At 32.4% G+C, this 22,308-nt stretch overlaps 1 non-coding gene across 1 annotated transcript; it reads left to right on the top strand.

Annotated features, from left to right (window-relative positions):
* The first annotated feature begins 21,659 nt into the window (after positions 1 to 21,659).
* LOC128283250 (small nucleolar RNA R71) lies at positions 21,660 to 21,765 on the top strand. The gene has a single exon (XR_008273592.1). It is a non-coding gene; the product is annotated as a small nucleolar RNA R71 (small nucleolar RNA).
* The last annotated feature ends 543 nt before the right edge of the window (positions 21,766 to 22,308 follow it).

The raw sequence follows: 22,308 nt of genomic DNA, 5'->3' as shown, positions 1-22,308 counted from the left end.
CTTTACAATCTAGTCCTTTTCATATTCTAAGCTTGAAACTATCAATTATAAGCCCTATCATTCAAGAAATCAATAATGGTAACTTCCTAAAACTTTAACAGTTTTACAAAATGGTACATGAGCTAGCTAAATTAAGCTTACATTACCTCGAATCTATAAAAAATACAAGAAAATAGCTTGAAATCACTTACCAAGAAAATGATTTTCTTAAATTTTTATAGGTTTGCACAATTGGGAGAAATGGAGAAGATGAATAAATTCCACTATCATTTGACTCATATAGCGTAATTAACCATTAATTACTTAATTAAATTAATCTTACTTTCATTAACATAACTTATCATTTAATCACATATAATGGATTATACCATCGTCATCAACTAACTCCCATTTAGAAATGATTTTATTACCATTTTAGACTTTTTCTAATTGCTATTTTAATCCCCCAAGCCTTTTTTCAATTAAAAATCTATAGCGATGGAATTTTTACAATTTAGTCTCTGAGCCTTAATTAACTATTAATTCGGCAAAATTACTAGACCAATCTTTAATATATTTCTATATTATCTCCGTAAATATTCATATTTAATATTTACGAACTTAGTTTATGAAAATGAGGTTCCAAAATCATATTTTCTGATATCATTGAAAATTGGATCATTACAGTAGTACATTTGAAGGATGAAAAATTGAAAAAGGTTTTCTCTAACAAGTTCTCATTAGTAATGTTTTCCCCATATGATGTTTATCGAGAACTCGTAAATATTGCAAAGTCATACTCACTCGCAATTTTAAAACTTGCAATTTCATAGCTTTATTTTAAAATTATTCCATAATTCACGTGGATCTTTCATAATCAAATATTCTGCATTCAACCCTTCACGGGGATGATGACAAAGGAAGATCAAGAGATAATCACAATTAATTCAATTTAATAACAAGAGTTATAAATATAATTCAATAACTTAATATTTCTCTATCCTTTTCAAAATAATATTTAAGTATCATGCATAATTCAATTATTGAATCTTTATCTGTCAAAAGAGGTAGGTATTCATACCAAGAGTAATTCATACTAAATATAATTTTTTTCTCATTCACAATCTCAATATAATATCCATTACACTGAATATATTTTAAAGCTAATGTATTAACTATCACAAATTTTGTTCTTTCAATTATTGATATATTAGCTATTCTAGAGCTTTCAACTAATTTTGTAGTACCACATATTAGATTGATATTGGTTTGTTTCAGTATTGAGACCGACTAGAACATAATGCATTGATTATCACAAATTTTGTTCCTTCAAATATTGATAAATTAATTCTTTTGGAGCTTTCACCTAATTTTGTACAACCAAATATTGCAATAGTATTGGTTTGTTTTAGTACCAGATAAATACTTTCTATCTTAGGGATGGTATTTTTTGTTACATTGTCATCGAGACATATATGTATATATTTTCTTTAAAGTATTAATTGGTTAGTGATCTTTTATATCATATTGAACATAAGGTAACAATATATTAGCTCTTCTGGAGCCTTAAATTAATTCTGTACCACCAATGTGATTTTTTTTATCCCTAAGGATAATGTGTACTATTGTGTTATCTAAGAGAAACTTATTTCTCTTTATATATGAGTGTCATTAATTTCGTCAATAACAAAATATTATCAAGTATGAAAATCACTTAAAAATAAATGGCAATGGCGAAAAGTCATTTTTATTCAAATTGCCAAATGTCATTTTAAACTTCTATAATGGTCGCATGGCCATTTTTATTTTTCATTTTTTTAAACTCTCGAAGCAATTGTTTTTTATAAGAAGAAAAACTTATATATATAAACTACCCATAGTAGTTTTTCAATAATTGCTTTTGAACAGCTTTAGTGGGTTTAGGCTCTACCCTATTATGGGCGGATCAGATTTAATTCTATTTAATATTTTCAACAAAATATAATCAAAAACAAAATTTTAAGAAAATTAGAAACATACCATGTATGGATTTGATTAATATATTACTCATACACTATAAAAGTATATATGAAAAATTAATGTGGTTGAATCGTTGAAACTCCATACCTATCTAAATTTTGCTCGATCAAAAACCAAAATCAATGTTGAAATCAAATCTTTCACCATCCTCACAAAGATAGAAATAAAATAAGTTAATCAAATAAATCATAATTAATCATGAATTAACTAATTAAAATATTAATAAAATATAAAGCATTAAATAAAGAAACTTCCTAAAAAATTTGCATCTTGTTGTCTATGATCTCGAAGAATAAATCTGATCTTTAGTCTTTGATTGAATAAATTTGATTAGATATGGATAAAAGGTTTTTATAAATTTCGTGACATGTATAGCCTAATTATGGGTGAGCATTCAATCGAATTAAGTGAAAAATTTTGAGTTAATCGAGTTGACAAGTCATATTTTATCATCCTAACTTGATTTGAATGTTTTTCGAATCAAGTTAAGTGAAATGAAATTCTAGCTGAATTGAATCAATTGAAATTAAAAATTAAACATGTCAAATTAAAATATTGTTACAATATAACTAATTCCATGTTAGAGCGCATAAGTTTGAAACCATATATATTTGAAAACTTTTTCAAAGCAAAAAGAAGAAGAAGAAGATATTTTAATATGATAAACTTGAATAATTAATTAACTTATTTAGGTCCCAAAATTATTATTTTAGAAAAAATTTAAATTTATTATAATTTAAAAATTAATTTCAAAAATTATTTTGAATTTTTGTAATTTTGTTGAAAGTGATCAATTTGCTCGTTTTAAATTTTATAAGGACCAAAGGGTATTTACATCAATTTGTTATTTGAATTATTCAAATTATTCGAGTTATTTAAATTGTAAAATTTAACTCAATTCAAACTTAAAACTTGAAATACTTATTCGAATTGACTTGAATAACTTGATTTAATTAACTCAATTCGGTTAACTCGAAATTTGATTTTTATTTTATTTTTTTCGAATCGAGTTTTACTCACGTTTAAACCTAATGGATGGAGTAGCTGAGTGGTTGAAGACAATGATAATCTTCAAAGGGCATATGTTTAAGAAATTGAGAGAGAAAAAAAGAAGTTTGGAATTGATGTTATATTTAAAAGTCAATAAAATAAATCTTCCCTATTTAAAATCAAAATGTTTTATGCTATTTTGTAAAGGTGATTTACCAGAAAATGCCAATTTTTAAAAGAAATTACGAAAATGGGCCACTTTTGTTGAAATGTATGGAAATGGGTCGATTATACAAAAACGCGTCAACTGGTGCCGTTTTTAGGGGAAAATCAGAAAAGTGCGTCCAGTTCAGCGCTTTTTTCCCTCATGACCAGTAAAACGCATCCAAGTCAGCACGCTAAAGAAAAACGCGTCCAGGTCAGCGCACTAAAAAAAACGCATCTAGGTCTACATTTTTCCCTGTATTTTTTTAGGGTTTTAATTGTTTAATTAGGGTTTAAAATTTATTAAATTAGGGTTTTAATATTTTATTTAATTTTTAAATTTTTATTAATTAGTGTTTTAAGGTTTTAGGAAAAATGATTTTATTATTAAGGTTTAGTGTTTGTTTAGGATTTAAGGTTTTATTGTTAGGATTTTTAGTGTTCATAAATTAGGGTTAAGAGGTTCTAAAAAAAAAAGTTTGATGATATAGGTTTTGAAAAATAATTTTAAAAGATGGGTTTTGAAAAAATATCCCGGGAATTCTAGGATATATGAAACGTTTCTGAAAAATGCCCCAAATAGTGGGGCCTGTATTGCTTGTATCGCTTGCTTCGTTTAAGTTGTTACCTGATAGAAGATTGCATCGTAAACCAAAAGGTCAACCCACTTCAACTTGAATACGTGACAACATGGATATTCAGTATAGGTCAAATCATTCGAGGTTATGCAGGTGGTGTAGGAACTCAGGACATACAATGTCGTCATGTCCATATTGAAATGACTAAGCAATCTATAAAAGATATATCAATTCCATTATAATATGTAAACGTGTGGTTCGGTGAAATAATAAAAAATATAAGATTTTCATGTTCTGAAATTATAACAAATTACAACGTTAATTAATTGTAATGATAACAAATATCAACTACCATTTTCTTAAATGATGCAATGTTAAGTATCCAAGTCGTAGAATCAAATCGTATCGCTTCAAACGGTCGAATTGGGTTCTCAATTATTTTCAACAAAAACATGGCATATTTCTTGTCAAATCAAATCTTATTGTTATGGTATGTGAAAAAAATCAAAGTAAATTCCATTTTGACTAAAGATGAATGGTACAAAAATCAGACTATGTACAAAAAGATTCAAAATAACTTCATTTTTCTTAAATGATACAATATAAAATTAATCAATGCTTATGCCAGTCAGAATCTGTGCCAGATCGAGGTGGTCAACAGTTACGCTCTGGATGCCTTCTTGGTTCAGAGGGGTTGTGGTCTTGTTTACTCCTCTTCTTTGCCTCCGGTCAATTGCGATCCTTACATTCATGGTTGCCATCGTGCATCCTCCAGTCTATAAATAGATGGTTGGGAAGATGACCCACCTTGATAGAACAAAGATCCCCGAGGTTTTTGCGTCACAAACGACAAATGAGCGTAACTATGTTGAGTCCCATAAACTGATAAGATAATGACTGGACTCACCGTCGGTGCCTTATGCATAGATGGCCTATATGTCATTGTAGGCATTGGCATCATCAATAAATGAGATGGCCCCAGCGTATAAAACATGGGGAATGGATGACCAACAATCCAACCTAACATAGGACTAGAATCAGAAAAATATGGTGCAACAAATTGAGTTTGTATGAAAATATAAGGTTAGGATGCGCACCAGAATAAGATGGTACGTATTGAGCGAGGGGTAGAGTGGGCATCAATACTGAGGCCATCGACGTCAGTTCTTGTGTGGGCGCTGAAGGTGGGCTCGCCTCAACACCTCGTGGATTTAATGGGCTAACCATAGCATACTCGTATGGGGATAACAATGCCTCGCCTCTTCCTCGTACAAATATGGCTTGCCATGGATCTTAAACCATGACATGTACTCCGGATCAAATGCAAACTTCGGAACGATAATAGGTTCGTGAGTAGGTTAAAATTCATACAGATTATTCCACATGTTGATATATTGCAAGTGGAATACCAACCAATTCTCATCCAGTCGCCGTAAGTTGATATGATGCAGATTATCAAGCTCTTGAGGTGCCACAGGAATCGACTGTCAGAATCCGAACTGCCACAACACTCTATCAGTCTCGTACATTTCAACAGTAGCGTACACTACCAATGGGGCCTTAACGTGCTAGGCGTTAGGATTCACAAAGAATTTTTCTTAGGGATTACTGCTCGAATTGGTGGATCCTCATATGGTGTCCATTCAAACTATATTAAGATGATAAAAACATTAGTTATATATACTACTAAATACGAAATCGACTACGTTATTTGTATATAGTTCAAAATTAAATAAATACATACCTCCGCTTCTAATCGTTGGTCTAATAGAAACCATATATCTTAAAGCTTGGTAGGTAATCCCACGTGACTCAACGCATGGTTCCACCTATTTAAATAACTCATTAGCCCAATAATTTAAATTTAAATCAATTTAGTCATGGGGATATCTACTAAATTTTACCTTGTTACAAGTGGGAGTGTATACGGGTAGTTTGCTCGAGGATGTAAAAATGGAAATTGGAATCGGGCCCATGATTTTAGCACTAAAAGGCAACCGCCAATTTTGATTTTCACTAGTTGCATCGTCTGACACATCTCCTGGTACAATGTCGCCAACACGACAAACCCCCAACCGAGTTCGCTCATACCTCTAAAATTGACGAGTTTCAGCAACCATCTTAGATGGATGAGATTTCGTGACTTCTTCAACATCAGGATACCCTCGATGATCTGAAAGATGTATGCCCGATCATATCATTCTCTTTGGACTTCAGTTGAATCCACAACTAGTTCCGCAAATTTTTTTTGTATCCAAGCCCTTCTGATCCAACCTCCGTAAATCGCCTAGAGAACCGCATCCAAAAGATCTAAACATATGGCTCCTCAATCAGTAGATTGAACAAGCTTGGTGATTACCAACTCGTCTACGGGTAACCTCAATTGTAAATCCACGTCCTTTAGAATGATAGTATACTCGTCGCATAGAAGATGAAATGTGTGCGTCTCAGGTCTCCACCTCTCCACCAACGCGCTTATGAGTTTTGGGTCCAAGTTGCACCCCCGGCCTACAAGGGCCACATGCCAAAAATCGGCTTCCCTCAAGTATGTTTCAATCAACAATGGTGGAGGACCGGATAGATTACCAATATGACATTGTGAAATCTGATCTTCCAGCTATTTGCATAAAAATTATAAAAAAAAATATTAAGTTAAAATATAACAATGAAATAAAAAAAAAGTAAACAATATTAAAATTTATTCTTACCATTTCCAATTGGTTGACGGAGATATGCTGTTATCAAGACGGATAAGAGACTTGGCCATTGCTAAATTATATTCAACACAAACAAATTTTTAATAAAAATTATTTATTGAAAATATTAATAAAATAATAATAAATAGAATTTAAGGGGAAAAAATTAAAAGAGAATATTTGAGAGATTTTTTAGAGTTGATTGAGAAAATTGAGAGATTTAATAGAGAATTGTTAGAAATGTGAGTGAGAAGAAGGTGTGGGGGTTATAGTTTTTTTTACTGTTTGGGGGGGAGGGGGCAATGACTATTTGAAATAGTCGTTGGAAGTGACTGTTGGGGGGAGGGGAACGCGCTGATCTGGACGCGTTTTACTGATTAAAGGGAAAAAAAACGTTGAGATGGATGCACTTTTCTAGTTTTCCTTTAAAAATGGCACCAGCTGAGCGCATTTTTGTATTATCGACCCATTTTCGTAAATTTCAACAAAAGTGACTGATTTCTGTAAAATTTTTTTAAAAAAATAGGTCTTTTATGGTATATTAGTCATTTTATAATAAGTAGATCCAAGAACTAAATTGACGTTATATCTAAAAGTTTGGGATTGATGATTAAATCTTAATTCGATTAGCATGGGTATTTTTGCCAATGTAAGAAGATGTGGGTTCTAGTGCACTGAAGCACATTATCCTCCTATTTATGGGTTGGAGAGGGACTATAAATAATTTAGATATTGTGTCAAAAAGAGCATATATGATTGAAATGTAATTATAAAAAAAATATAATTTTTATATGATAGTTTGGAAAGAATAACCAAAATGATATGATAGTTAACTATAGACTTCACAACTAAAGGACATGGGAAGGTTCAATGCAATGCAAGCACATTTATTTTGAATAATTGATAATAAATGAGGATCTTAAAAGATCTGAGAGGGGGCCATCAATCCTTATATTATTCATGCTTAGGCCCATTTTGGCATGTCTTATATCCCCAACTCCACAACATATATTTAGCTTCCTACGAAGGGATTGATTGTCCCTTTCATCCAGATTTTTTTAATAAGTTCAAATTAATTTTTATTTTCTTCGTTTATGTTAGATTTTAGCAGAGCCTCAAAACTCGACTTATTATTCATTTTAATATTAATATAAATATTTACATTCATGTTTACTTATCATAATTAAAATTAAATATTAATAATTTTGTGTTATTAAATAGTTATTCAGGTTGGTCTATTATTTGAGGTTTAACTAATGCAAATAATCCAATCAAATCAATTTGGTCTAAAACATTACAAGCGTGTTTAGTTTCAAAAAAAAAAAAGATTATTTTCATTTTTTTAGAAAATGGAAAATGGTGGAGAAAACATGTTTGATTAAAATTTTGAAAATAATTTTTAAAAATAAAAATATGTGAAAATCAATTTTCATTGCTTTTAATAAAAAATGTTTTGAAAAATGGAAAAAGTTAAAAATAAGGGATTTTTGAAGTTCCTGTTTGTACATTAAAGTTACTGGATTCGAATACTTTTAGAAGCATTTTTTTATTTTTTTAATCTTTAAATTTTATTTTATTTTATTTTATTTATTTTTCTATTGTCATACATTTTAAATAAATTATATTTTAATTTTCTATTTTGAAAAATAGGTTTCAAACACGATTTCACTATTTTCATTATTAAAAATAATTCTATTTTCATTTAGCAAAATATTTCCCAATTTTCAAAAATAGAAAATATTTTTTAAATGAAAAAAAAGAAACAGAGAATGTTCTCGAAACCAAATACTTAGGGTGTGTTTGATAAATCATTGAAAATTTTCAACATTTTAATATCTTAAATGTGTTTGATAATCATTTTATTTTATTTACTTAATATAAAATTTTAAACAAAAATTGTTGAATAAGATAAATAGGTAGGAAGCTATTTATCAATTAATGTAGAAAATATTAAGGTGATTTTATTTTATTAAAATTGAAATAAATTATTTTTATAAAAATGAGAAATTTTCATCCAATATTACTAAGTTTAAAATTGAAAAATAAATAATCTTTTAAAATTCACTATTTATTTTTATCAAACAACATAATCATTTAATTTATCAAATAATTTTTAATATAAATTCAACACTTATAAAATTTAACAATAAAAATTTAACATTTATTTTTCAATTCTTAAAATTTTAATCAATAAAAATATATTGATATTAGTGTTTAATAGATTTGAGATAGTACCCAAGAAAATGATAACTTAGCGTAGAAAAAAAGCAACTATTAGTTGAAAATTAAAACAAAATCATAAAATTGAAATTATTAAAAATTTTATTAGATTAAAATGATTTTAATATGATATAATACTCACCTTGGATCTTTTACAGTCAAAAGCTTTGTGATAAAACAAAAAAAAGATAATATTTTTGTTTCTTTAATTTATGTGTTTGTTCAAGAAAACAAATAATTTATATGTAATTTTGCCAATTTAAATTTTCTGTCATAAAAAATAACAATAATTAAAACTAAGGTGTTTTATGAATATGTATTAAAAGAATGGGACTTATTTAGGTAAAAAGACTATGAAAACTCATTTGTAATTTAATGGCCTTTTTAATATCCAAGTGTTATTCATTTCTCAAAATTTTAATATAAATAATTATGTAATATATAAGATAAATTAAGAGAACACATGACACAACATGAAAACAATATAAATACACATGTGTCAAAATTACATATTAAAAACACTAACATGAAAAAGAAATGCACAAACACGGTATGAATATATGAATTTTTTTTTAATTCAACCACTACTAAATTATACAAAAATGAAATAAGTTCAGACACAATATAACATGAACACAAATTGTTCTCTAAATAGAGTATCTATTATAATTTATACAAAACACAATATAAAACAAAAATCATATAAACATGACATGATTAAAATCTATACAAAACAAATTATTAACAATATACTTATAATATTCTAAACCTAAAAGAAAAAACACAAATATTCGCATTATATAAAAATGCATGAACATGGTAGTAAAGTCGGAAAATTTTTGGAGGTCGAATTAAATTGTATATTTTACGATAGTAAAATGTAATTTCACCATCTAATAGATTATATCTTTATAATTTTAAAAGATTAAATAAAATTTTATTATTTTTAAGAGAATTAAAGTACAATTTTATAATTACTAATTTAAAATTATATAAATTATAAAAATTTAAATAAAAAATTTCCATTTTAACCCTAGTTGGCCACAGCATAAACATGGCAAAATTAACATTATTACACTAACTCACATTTTGTATGCCATGTATCTTCGTGTTGGTTTTTATTAATTTTTTGTCAATAATCATAGTCATATTTAATATATATTATATTAAATTTATTTTACATAGATTTTAACAAATTTATTCATTCATTATTTTCCATGCCATTTATCTTTTAAGTTCGTTACAAATTAATATTTCGAAAATGATAGCATGCCCACATCAAAATGTTACATTTATACCGTCTATATTAAATTATGGGTAAAGAACCCCCGCCCTTAAATTTACTTGGATCAAGCAAATTTAAAATAGAAATACAATTATTTTCTTATAATCCCGTTGTTTGATATCTATGTATTTTCTATTTATTTGTTTATGTCTCTATTATGTATCCATTATTAATAATGTCTATTGTTTATCTATTTGATACATTTATACTATAATAAAGCATTTAGTTGAGTTAATATAATGAGTTAATCGACACCAATTCAAATAAAAATAGTATCAAAATTTGACCTGATTTTATTCTCATAAACTATTAACACATATATAGACATATCATCTTTTTATGTTTATATGTTACATGCATGATAATTATATTCATTTAACAAAAAATAAATAGAGTAATTTATTTAAATGTGTATAATTGAACCAAAATTAAAATTTCATTTATACATTTGAACCTTGATCAAAATTCAGTATGTATAGTTATACCAAATCAAAATTCATATAATAAATACACATTAAATTAAAGTTCATGTGTAATATTAAGATTTGTCCCATAATAAAATTATTATAATGATATTTATTTTTTAATAGTTTATATAAAACCTTTAAAAGAAACTATTTTAAAATACAAAATCAATATTTTAATTTGATATCTTAAAATTAATAAGAAAGGCCGATTGAGTCTTAGCTCGATTGGCATAGGCATTGTTGCCGATGCAGGAGGACGTGGTTCGAGTGCACTGAATCACATTATCCTCCTATTTATGGGTTGGAGAGGGATTATGGGTTGTTAAAAAGAACATATATAAAAAAATGTCAATCAATGTTCATTAGTTTATATAAATATGCTGATAAAAAATCATTTGAAAAAGTAGGCTGAATTTCTAAAAATTTACCAATCTACCTTGTTTTTGGAGAGAGAAAGGAAAATGCATCATACAGGGCACGTTTTCACTGCCACATCAATGAAAAACACGTCCTGTAGGACGTGTTTTTCTTCTCTCTCCTAGAAACGTGTCCTACATGGTGCATTTTCATTGCTACATCAGTGAAAATGCGTTGTAGGACGCATTTTCACTTAGCTATTTTATTTATTTATTTTTTGCTGTTGGAAATTAAAAGTTTGTATGTCGCGTACCAAAATATAAGGGGTTAATCATAATGGATAGACAAGAAATAAGACATAGGCTAAATGGCTAAGTGATAATGCATTCATCTTAGAATATCTAGGTCCAAACCTCATTCCTCTCATTTGTTTTCCTTTTATTTTCAGCGACCTAGGATAAAAATCACACTAAAATAAATATTGTTAGGCGTAAAAACTAAAAAAAAAAAAAATAGGCTTAGGCCTAGTGGTTAACATGTCACTCATCCCCCATGCATACCCAAGTTCGAGCCCTTTCTTCTCCTCCTCTCCTTTCATATTAATTTCAAATAATAGCAAAATATTGGAAAAATTGCAAGTGTAGTCCCTACGGATCACAAACCCTAGAAATTTAACCAATTCTTTCCTAATTAGAATTTACAACTTACCCCTTCCCAAAATTCCAATAAAATTAGAATTCCAGCTTACTTTTATTTTCAAATCCTAAATAGAATTTCCTCTCCATCTTTCTATTTATTCTTTTTTTTCTTCCCCTTTACTTTACACTGTATTTTCGTCCTAATTGTTGTCGATTATTTTCCTCTCCCAAATCAAATCATTTTCTCTATTCAATCGTTCTATCTATTGGGTTTATTTTTTGTCATCAATAACATCCCTTTTCTTGCCAAGAATAGGTATGTACAAATTATTTTTAAGGATTAGATTTCGTATTCCCATAACATGATTATTCGAGGTTAATCTTTCATTTGGTCCAATCAATCTTTTACGGTTCTAGCCAAACTTTTCAATAAATCTTGTTAAATCTTGAAATCAATCTTTAATAAATGATGCTAAAAGATTTAATTTAGGTGCGTTCGACCAGAATCGAGCGTAAGGAACGTCGATCAGACTCCCAGTGAAAGGTGTGTGTTTTTTTACAAGCTAATCGGGGTAAACTGTGCCTAGGATTAGGGCCAGATGGTCTATCACATGGGCGTGTGGACCACATGACCGCTTACACGGCCATGTATGTAACAGTCTGATTTAGGCCCTAGTCGGAACAGTGGTTTCGGGACCACATATCCTCGTTAGAAAAATATTTTAATATTATTTTCCATGTTTATTATACGTCAAATAGTATGTGTGAAAATTTCGTATGAAAATTTAATCGTTTGTGTGCTCAATTTGATAAAAGGACCTAATTGCGTAAAATGTAAAAGTTGCATGCTATATGTTAAGAGTGCCTATTTGATTTGTCTTATTAAAAGAAAGGTCTTTAAGTTGTAATCAGTCCATTGATAGTGGGAATGGACATAAATGGGCATTAAAATGATGGTTTTAAATGGTTTATTAAAGGGGTAGAATGGTAAAATGTGCATTAATGTTTATTAAATAAAATAAAAACATTTTGTTCATCCATTTTTCACTCATCTTTGCCGAAAATTCAAAGGAAAAGAAAAGAAATAAGCTTTCTAGGTTTCGGCACTTTGATTACTTGATTGAGGTACGGTTTTGACTCGGTTTTTGATAATTTCTACGTTTTTGTAATCGTTGCTTTGTATACTATCAAACCCATGTCTCAATTTCTGATTTTGGTGATGATTTTGAAATATTTCATGGATGAATTCATGAGTTTTGTGTTGTTAAATGGTGAAATATGAAAGCTTGATGTTGGGTTTACATGTTTTGTCTTTGGATTTTTGATGAATTTAAGCAATTTGGGCTAAATTGTGAAAATGTTATTTTGAAAGACTAAAATGTGAAATAAATGAAATGTTTGGACTTGTATGAGAGCTATGAAAATTTAGCTAAGCTTGTGTACAAGCAAATTTTGTGTATTTTGTGATTTTGTGAATTACGGACTAAAGTGTCAAAATGTAAATATGTGAGGGCTAGTTTGCAAAATTCCCTAATTGTGTGTACATGGATTGTTTTGAATGAATGTGTGATTGAATAAGTTAAATTTGAATTGATTTAGATCAGGAACTAAAGAATACGGAATTAGATCGGGAAAGTCGAAAGTCGTCGAGTAACTGATTCAGTTTATCCGAATTTGTATGAGGTAAGTCGATATACAATAAACGTGTTTGAATTGAATTTTTATTATTAATATGATAATGAATTGTGATGAATGAATGTTCGAGCTAAATATATGTTATCTGAGAAAGTATCGACAAAGTTCTGAAGTCCGAAAAGCCCCGTACGAACCCTAAGAATAGTTAGGATACATATGTCATGACATAGGATCTGATATGTGAATTCATGTAAGACCACATCTAGGATGTTGGCATCGACTTCTGTTTTACGTGTAAAACATGCCTGGGACATCAGCATCGTATTTGATTTTGTGTAAGACCCTGTCTGGGACAGTGGCATCAATTTTTGATTACATGTAAGACCACGTCTGGGTCGTTGGGATTGTATATGTTCTCTGAGCTATTCGCATATCCTTACGTTTTCGAATGGTTCAATGGGAATTCCGAGAAAATGAATGAATAAGTGAATATATATCCGATTCAAGTACGTTTGAATTGTGTTATATATTTGAAAATGAAAGGTAAGTATATGTGTAAATGATGATCTATGATCCAAGTATATGAATATGAAGTTTGTGTTGGTATTTGGCTCTAAAGTATAAGTAATTTGATGATGTTTATATGCTTTAAATGATAACTTTATTTGTATATGGCTTACTAAGCTTTTGAAAGCTTACTTTATGTGTGGTTGTATTGTTTTATAGATATTGAAGCTACCGTGAACTCAGGGATCGTCGAGGATCATTACCACGCTATCGAATCTCATTTTGGTACCTTTTGAAAATGTATATAGTAAAGTATGGCATGTATAGGCTAGAAGTACTTTGGATAGAGTTTGTAATGTTTATATTTAGATATGTGATATGGCTTGATATGGTTGTGTTTATGTTTTGATTTTGGTAAATGAAATGTAATGCAAAATTATATTTGATGTGTTCATGAATGGCTATGAGAAATGGTAAGTTTGACAAGTTTTGGTATGAGATTTGATCTTATGTTTTGACATAATTGATTTGAGTTTATAAGCATGTAAATGGTTGATAATGTTATGGCATGAATGTGGTATAGTTTAGTTTAGAAATTGGTTGAAATTATTGTGTAAATATGATTGGTTTGGTGTTTGTATGTTGACCCATGGTACATGATATTCGTGACAGGTTTTAAATATTTATACTGAGTCGTTCTTGAAACTAACTATTTTCACGATGAAGGCAAGTGTACCTATCAAACAGTAGTATAGTTTTAGCAAGACCAGATTGTCAAACCCAAAGGAACTAAAAGTACTAGTAATGACTGTCTTTTTATTATCTAGCCTAAGAATAATGGGGTTTATTTTAACTAACTAATTAACTAAACTAAGAAATCACAGAAAATAGAATTGGGGAATTACTTTTGGAAAAACTATTGAATTAAGACAATACCTAAGGAAAAACCCACCTAGACTTCACTTGCTATTTGACTCTGAATCGGACGATTTATTCATTTGACTTGATCCATAGATATTATCCCTCTTAAGACTAACAACGTCTAACCCTAGGTTGAATAATTGAAATCTCTTTCTAATTAACTCCCTAGGGTTGCATTAACTCGATCTATGGATCCTCTTATTAGGTTTCACCCTAATCCGGCAAAATCTTGTCACCCTATCTCTAGGCGCGCAACCAAATCCTCTTAATTATGAAAAATGTACTTTTAGACAGGGTCTATTCCTCCTCTGAATAAGAGCTTAACTTGAGTCAATATCCTGGAATATCAAAACAAGAATTAAGAAAACATAATTAAGAACAAGTCAAATATTTATCATACAATTCAGATAATAATAACAAGATCTGTCTTAGGTTTCATTCCCCTTAGGTATTGAGGGGTTTTTAGTTCATAACTAAAAAGGTAAACATCTCAGAAGAATAATGAATACAAAACATAAAGAAAAACCTAAAAATCCTGAAGGGAAATTGAGGGAAGATCTTCAGTTTTGATGATGAATCCGGCTTCTAAGATGGATCAATCGACTTTCCTTGAGCAATTCCCTGCCTCCTTCCTTCTATGTCTGTTTTCCTCCTCCTCTAGGGTGTATTTATAGGCTTTGGAATGCCTAAGAACCCTCAAAATTGGCCTTTTCTGAATTGGACTAAACTTGGGCTCGACAGGGACATGCCCGTGTGACACGCCTGTGTACGATTGCTTAAGGCCGTGGTCAAGCCTGTTAAATAGGCACAGGCGTGTGGTCCACCCATGTGAGTCGTGCTTCGATTCTACCAAATTGACACGGCCGTGTGGTCTGCCCGTGTGAGGAGGTCCAAGCCGTGTTAATTTCGTACGTTGGCCTATTTTCTCTATTTTTGGCCCGTTTCTCGTTCCTTTCAGTCTCTTATGCTCACCTAAGTATAAAACATGAAATTAAGGCATTAGGAGCATCGAATTCACCAATTTTAAGGAAAATTAATCCATAAAATGTGCTAAGCATGGGATAAAAATATGTATGAATTACGGTTTATCAAATACCCCTACACTTAAGCATTTGCTTGTCCTCAAGCAAAATCCTCAATTCATAATCAAAATAAATTCTTCTCAGGTTATAATTTCTATCGATAATATCTCAAAATAATCCATAGGTAATCATACATTGAAAATTCAACTGAAAGAACATCAAAGTTTCAAACATTCCAAGTTGAGCATTTTATCATGAAAACATAGGTGTCTCCCCTCATTTAAGTAATTACCTTTGATTCAAAATATCACAGAGTTTCACAGAGTTTCACATCCTCACTAAAGATTCACTCAAATCACTCGAGGTGTTTAAGGACAATAAAATGAAGCACTCAATAGTCAATAATGAAGAGTCATTACCATAGGCTTGCATGAAAATCAAATCTCCACTACTATAAATCGAGATGAAACATTAATCAAAAGGTCTTTAGAGGGTTGTAACGTGGCTTTAGTTAAAGGGTGTGGTCACAAGCTAAAAGAAAAGGTTAGAATCGAGATTGAATTGAAAAATTGCCTAACTAGAAAAATGACTAGTCATCAATTGCGTACAACAAAACTTTTTCTCAAAATATGGAATTTAACTTCTTTAGCTCAAAATATCACTACTACTAATATGTATACATGTATTTTTTTTTAAGAACAAGTCAAATTATAAAAAAGAATAAAACATAGGTAAGCAATTATTCCAACTCAAATCTCGACAAAAATAGGGATCAAATTAATTTAGGGGATTTCAACAATAATGAGTTATGGGTTAATATCGAGGGTAAATGAATGAATGGGTTATTAGGCTCAAGGGGGTTCACTAAGGGTTAATTGTGAAGGTAGGATTTTATAGAGTGAGTGGGTTAAACCTAAGTGCCTTTATCATTTTGACATATCAAATCAAATGGTGTGGTCTTGACATGCAAAATCAAGCAAGTTCTAGAATAGCAATTCAATATTGACGCACTCATAATGAAAGTGAGCATGAAAGAAATAATAGATGCTTTAAAGGCTCAAGATCTCACAAAAATTATGGCTTTTTGATGTTTAAACTTGTGAATCCCAACTCAAGATAATACCTAAACTTGAGGAAACAACCTAAAAGTTTTTAATTCTTTAAAAATCAACTTATCATGCTTGATTCCCTAATGTCTTAAAGTTTAAACCCTCAATGCATAAATGCCTATGTTTTAATTCAAGATATATCAATAAAAGTCATAAATCAATCAAAATTTATCTTAAACATGATATGAGAGCTTTTCAAGAGAACAAGGCAATCATTTAGGGATTTTTCTGATAGTGAAATGAATACCCCTCACACTTAAGATGTATATTGCCCTCAATGTACAAAGATAGATATGTAGAAAAGAAAAAATAAGAAAGGGAGAGAAGTGAAACTTCCTGAGTGATAAATGAATTTCCTTGAACTGGAATTTTGGAGAATAATCGGTGTGAGGGTGGAGGAGGATACTCCGACGGTGGTAGAGGTTCATTAGTCCATAAGTCCTGCGCCAAAAGAATATTATATCTGAAGTTGGTTATGGTCGTGGTCGAGTAGGACATGACAGTCATGGAGAACCTTCCCTAGTGGAGTTTCAAGTTCCTAAGTAATGGTGAGCTTTGTAGCTCTTTATAACTGTGATAAAATCAGGAACTTTTTAGGGGATATTAGGAAGAATAATTACTCATAAAGAATTAACCGAGATTTGTTTATAGAACCTAAAATAGTAACAAAAAGGAAATAACATTTAAAAGTTAAAGGTGAAATTAATAAAAACATAAAATAAAAATAAAAAAGAAAATAAAATTAAAATTAAAATAAAATTAAACATCATCATCGCCGGATGGTTCGCGAAGTGGTGGTGGCGATGAGATGTGGAAGTGCTAACAAATCTGCTGTAGAGTAGCATCAATGTTATCAAATCGTTGAAAACACTGCTGCTCGAATCGAGTGAGGCACTTAGAGATGTCAACGTATGAAGCCGCCGCATGAACTGGACGATGGAAGTGTGGTGGCTGAGACGCTGGGTCCTCGTGCGGTGGAGTGACATCATCAGTAATGTCCTTGGGGGCCTTCTCCTCGGTAGATTAGGCGAGACGATATTAAGGAGGGTAGGTTCGTCGGTGCTTTTCGATCATCCTCATGCTTAGCATGCTCGAGATGCCTTGTGGAGACATCTAGCCAATGAAGGTCAAGGATGATTCTTGTGCCGCGGTGTCAAGGAGCCCGAAGTGTCGCGCCAATCGAGTCACATAAGGGCCAATGGTGATGGCACCCTTTCGATGTCGCTCCGTTTGGTGGCAAATGGCAAGGGATATAAAGTAGGCGAGGTCGAAGACATGCCCATGCGACATACACCATAAGTAGTAGTCATTATGAATGGTGACAACGCTGGTGCTCTCTCTCCGCCCTGTCAAGGTGTGAGATAAAATAAAATGTAAGTACCTCAATGATGGAGGGAGAGCTGATGCCTTGGAGTGACTGAGGTCGTAGGTGGTCGAACGTGGTACTAGTGCGTCCTAGCACCGTGAAGGAGAACGATAGATGTGGCGGTTGACAACATGTAAGTCATTTTCCTCCTTGAACTCCTCTGTGTATAAGCCCAGTGCAGTACCGAATTCTGGGACGCTTAGTTGGCGGACTAATCCGCCTAGGTGAAATTGGACCGTGCCGGGATCATCGTAGTTTGTCATTACGGTCTGAAGATGAAACATTGAGCATAGTTCCATCGTGAGCTCAAGATATGTTGGCTCGATGATCCTGAAGAAAAGCTCCCAAGAGTTGGTGGTTAGGAGAGTCCGAATTGTATCTGCCAACTGAACTTGTTCTACTGCAGCCCAATCAATGCAGCAGTCCGCAATTAAAGGTCGACTCGAAGTATTTGGAAAAGTTCTTATTGAGGCCCAATTGGGAACTGCAGGAAAAGGTGACGAATTTCTGCGGTAGGACCCAAGGAAGATGACGCTCCCTTCCTTTTCTCTGAAGCAGGGACGACGGCCTTTTTACCACGTGAGGACGACATTGTATACCTACAATATAAAAAAGAATAACAGTAGGTAAACGAATTTGAAAAGGAAAAAGCCATGAATTTGAACTAACAATTTCAGCCAAAACTACTAATACTAACCAAACTCAACCAAAATAATCAATTTGATAGCATAATTTCGTGAGATTAGCATGGTAATAGCATGAGAATGAGCATAGTAACGGCATGGGTGTGACAATAGAATGAGGCTTTCCTAACAACTCGATTCAACATGAAATGTATGACAAATAACCTAAGAATGCAAATTAAATAATAGAATAATAAGCAAAATGAAAGTAGTATGAGAAAAATGAAGATTATTTTGATAATAAGCATTAGAAATAAGTAAAATAGAAGTGAAAAGAGTAAACAAACACTAAGGGAGAGAGATTGGGCATCAAAAATGGAGTGGGAAGTGGCGTACGAGCTTGGTAGGGAGGCCGTGTGGACTTGCAGTGACTAGTGTTAGGGATTTTGAGTGAAGAAGACAATGAATAGTGCAGGGTATTTATAGATTTTGGGATACACGGCTGGGGAACACGCCCGTGTTCCCCAATTTTTTTGCCCGTGTGATTCACGAATTTTGAATTTGGGCGCGTTTGATAATTTCCCCACACCCGTGTACCTTGGGCATGTTAGTGCGCACGACCGTGTCGCACGGCCGTGTCTGTCTTTTTTCGCTTCTCCCATGCCCGTGTATTAAGGGCTACGCCCGTGTTGTTTTGGCAGTTTCACCTACGGTTGCTTGGCACGGCCGTTTCGCATGCCCGTTTTAATTTGACAAGTTCAGCCATGGTTTCAAGGCACAGGCGTGTCGCAATCCCATGTTATTTTGGCAGGTTTGCCCACGGCCATGTCACACGGTCGTGGCAATTTATCGTAGCCCGTGCTAGGGAAATTCTTTTCCCTGTTTCGACACAGCCTAAGGCACTCCGTGTGCTTGGCCGTATCTGTGTCGTAAACTTGTATTCAAGAGCTCCTTTAGTAAGTTAGGTGTTAAACAGTAAAATTTAAAGAAGTTAATACAGTTAGTGCTCAGGTTACTTCCTAAGAAGTGCTTATTTATAGTCTAAGCTCAACTTACCTGTCTATTGAATGGTCATGGTGGTTCGAGGAGTTTATACTCCTCATTCCTACTGTGAATCTCATCAAAATAAAGTTTTAGGTAGGTATTTTTTACCTTAAAAGTGCCAAACTTAGGATGATTTACCTCAACTGTACCGAATGGGAAAATGCTAAGTACCGTAAGAGGGATTTCTTCATTCGGTTTGGTAGTGACAATTTGAGGATCTACGACATCTAATAAAACTTTATCTCCAACTTTAAGTTGATTTGGAAAGGTATTGAGCTCATCCTAGCGTAGTTTTGGTTTATCGTGTGTTCTCGGTTTATGTGTCCGCCATTCATCTAGCTCATCGATTTGTAGCCTTCGTTCTTCATGAATAGGTCCTCTACAATTGCTTGAAAATGGCTCATGTACTTCCTTCAAACTTATTTCCTGCAAAGTAGGTTGCACCATATTGTCAGTTTTAGTAGAGTGGTTTAGATAATCACCTTCAATTTTTGATGTGTTGCCGAAATTGCGAGCTTGAAGGGTGATTGTTTCATCTCCCACACGAAGTGTGAGCTCACCTGTGCCAACATCAATAATCGTTTTAACAGTTGCTAAAAAGGGCCTTCCTAAAATCAAAGGAGTGTTGCTATCCTCCTCTATGTCTAGAACAACGAAGTCAACGGGAAATATAAATTTATCAATTTTAACTAGCACATCTTCAATAATACCCCTAGGAAATCTTATAGTTTTATTTGCTAATTGAATGCTCATCCTAGTCTGTTTGGGTTTCCCAAGACCTAGTTGTTTAAACATTTTTGTAAGGCATGACGTTAATACTAGCTCCTAAATCAGCTAATGCATTATTAACATCTAAACTACCAATTAAGCAAGGAATTGTAAAACTCCCTGGGTCTTTCAATTTGTTGGGTAGCTTATTCTGAAGAACGGCTGAGCAAACCGCGTTCAGCTTCACATGTGACCTTTCATCTAACTTTCGTTTATTTGCTAGAAACTCCTTTAAAAATTTGACTACATTTGGCATCTGCGAAAGTGCTTCAGTAAATGGTAAGTTAATATGTAGTTTCTTTAAAAGTTTAAGGACTTTACCAAATTGTTCATCTGAGCAGTCTTTCCTTGTCGCATTGGGATATGAGACATGAGGTTTGTATTCTGTACTTACCGATTTCTGCTCATTGTGGTCGACCTTACCTTTACCTTTGCTTATCTCAGTTTCTTGCCTTGGTTCTGGTAAATGTGTGACTAACCCTTCTCATCTTGACTAGTAATCGTGTTGAGTTGCTTCTTTGGGTTAGATTCTGTGTTGCTTGGCAAGCTACCTTGTGGTCGTTTAGAAATCAACTTGGCAAACTGTCCAATCTGAGTTTTGAGCCATTGGATCGATACTTGCTGATTTTTGAGTGTTGTCTCGGTATTCTAAAAATGAGTTTCTAACACCGATATAAACTTTGAGAGCATCTCTTCAAGGTTCGGCTTCTTTTCCTGTTGGTAGGGTGGTTTTTGGTAGCCTGGAGGTGGTCTCTGATTTTCTTGGCCTCCCCATGAGAAATTTGGGTGGTTCCTCCAACCTGCATTGTAAATGTTACTATATGGATTGTTTTGAGATCGAGGATTATTACCCATGTAATTTAACTGCTCGTTACCCATGTTGTGGCCATAAGGTTGGTGTTCTGAATTGCTTGATCGACCTCCATTTGCTTCACACTGCATTACTGGGTGAACCTGTGAAGAACTAAGAAAACCATCAATTTTCTTATTCAAGAGTTCTACCTAATTAGAGAGTATAGTGACCGAATTGACGTTATAAACACCGGCTATTTTTGTTGGCTTTGTCCTCATGACTTGCCACTGATAGTTATTCAGTGACATCTCCTCTATAAACTCATAAGCATCTTCAGGTGTTTTATTATTGATGGTTCCGCCAACAACTGCGTCAACCATTTATCGAGTCGAAGGATTCAAGCCATTATGAAAGGTTTGAACCTATAGCCAGAATGGTAACCCATGGTGAGGGCATCTTCGCAAAAGTTCTTTGTATCTCTCCCATGCATCGTAGAGTGTTTCTAAATCCATCTGCACAAAAGAAGAGATATGATTATGTAATTTAGTCGTTTTAGCTGGTAAAAAATATTTAAGTAAAAACTTTTTAGTCATTTATTCCCAAGTAGTAATTGACCCTCGTGGTAACGAGTTCAACCACTGTTTAGCTTTGTTCCTTAATGAAAAGGGAAACAACTGAAGACGTATGGCATCATCAGAAACGCCATTGATTTAATGTGTCGCATAGTTCCAAAAAGTTTGCCAAGTGAGTGTTGGGATCTTCGTCCTGCAAACCATCAAACTGAACAAATTGCTGTATCATTTGAATTGTGTTAGGTTTCATTTCAAAAGTATTTGTAGCTACAGTAGGTCTAACTATGCTAGATTCAGTTCCTGTTAAAGAAGGTTTAGCATAATCATACATAGTGCACGAAATAGGATTTTGATTAACAGTAATCGCGGGAGTATCGGATTTTCTTGGTTCTCAGCCATCTCTCCAGTGGTGGTTGAAGTATCTTCCTCTTACTCTTCTGTGTAACGTAAGCTTCGCCCTATTTCTCTTTGGTTTCTACGAACTGTGCGATCGATCTCACTATCAAAAAGCAATG

This window comes from Gossypium arboreum, chromosome 10, assembly GCF_025698485.1.
Source record: "Gossypium arboreum isolate Shixiya-1 chromosome 10, ASM2569848v2, whole genome shotgun sequence".
NCBI lineage: Eukaryota > Viridiplantae > Streptophyta > Magnoliopsida > Malvales > Malvaceae > Gossypium > Gossypium arboreum.
The sequence above is the reverse complement of the archived record's forward strand: the minus strand, read 5'-3'. Positions and strand labels throughout refer to the sequence as shown.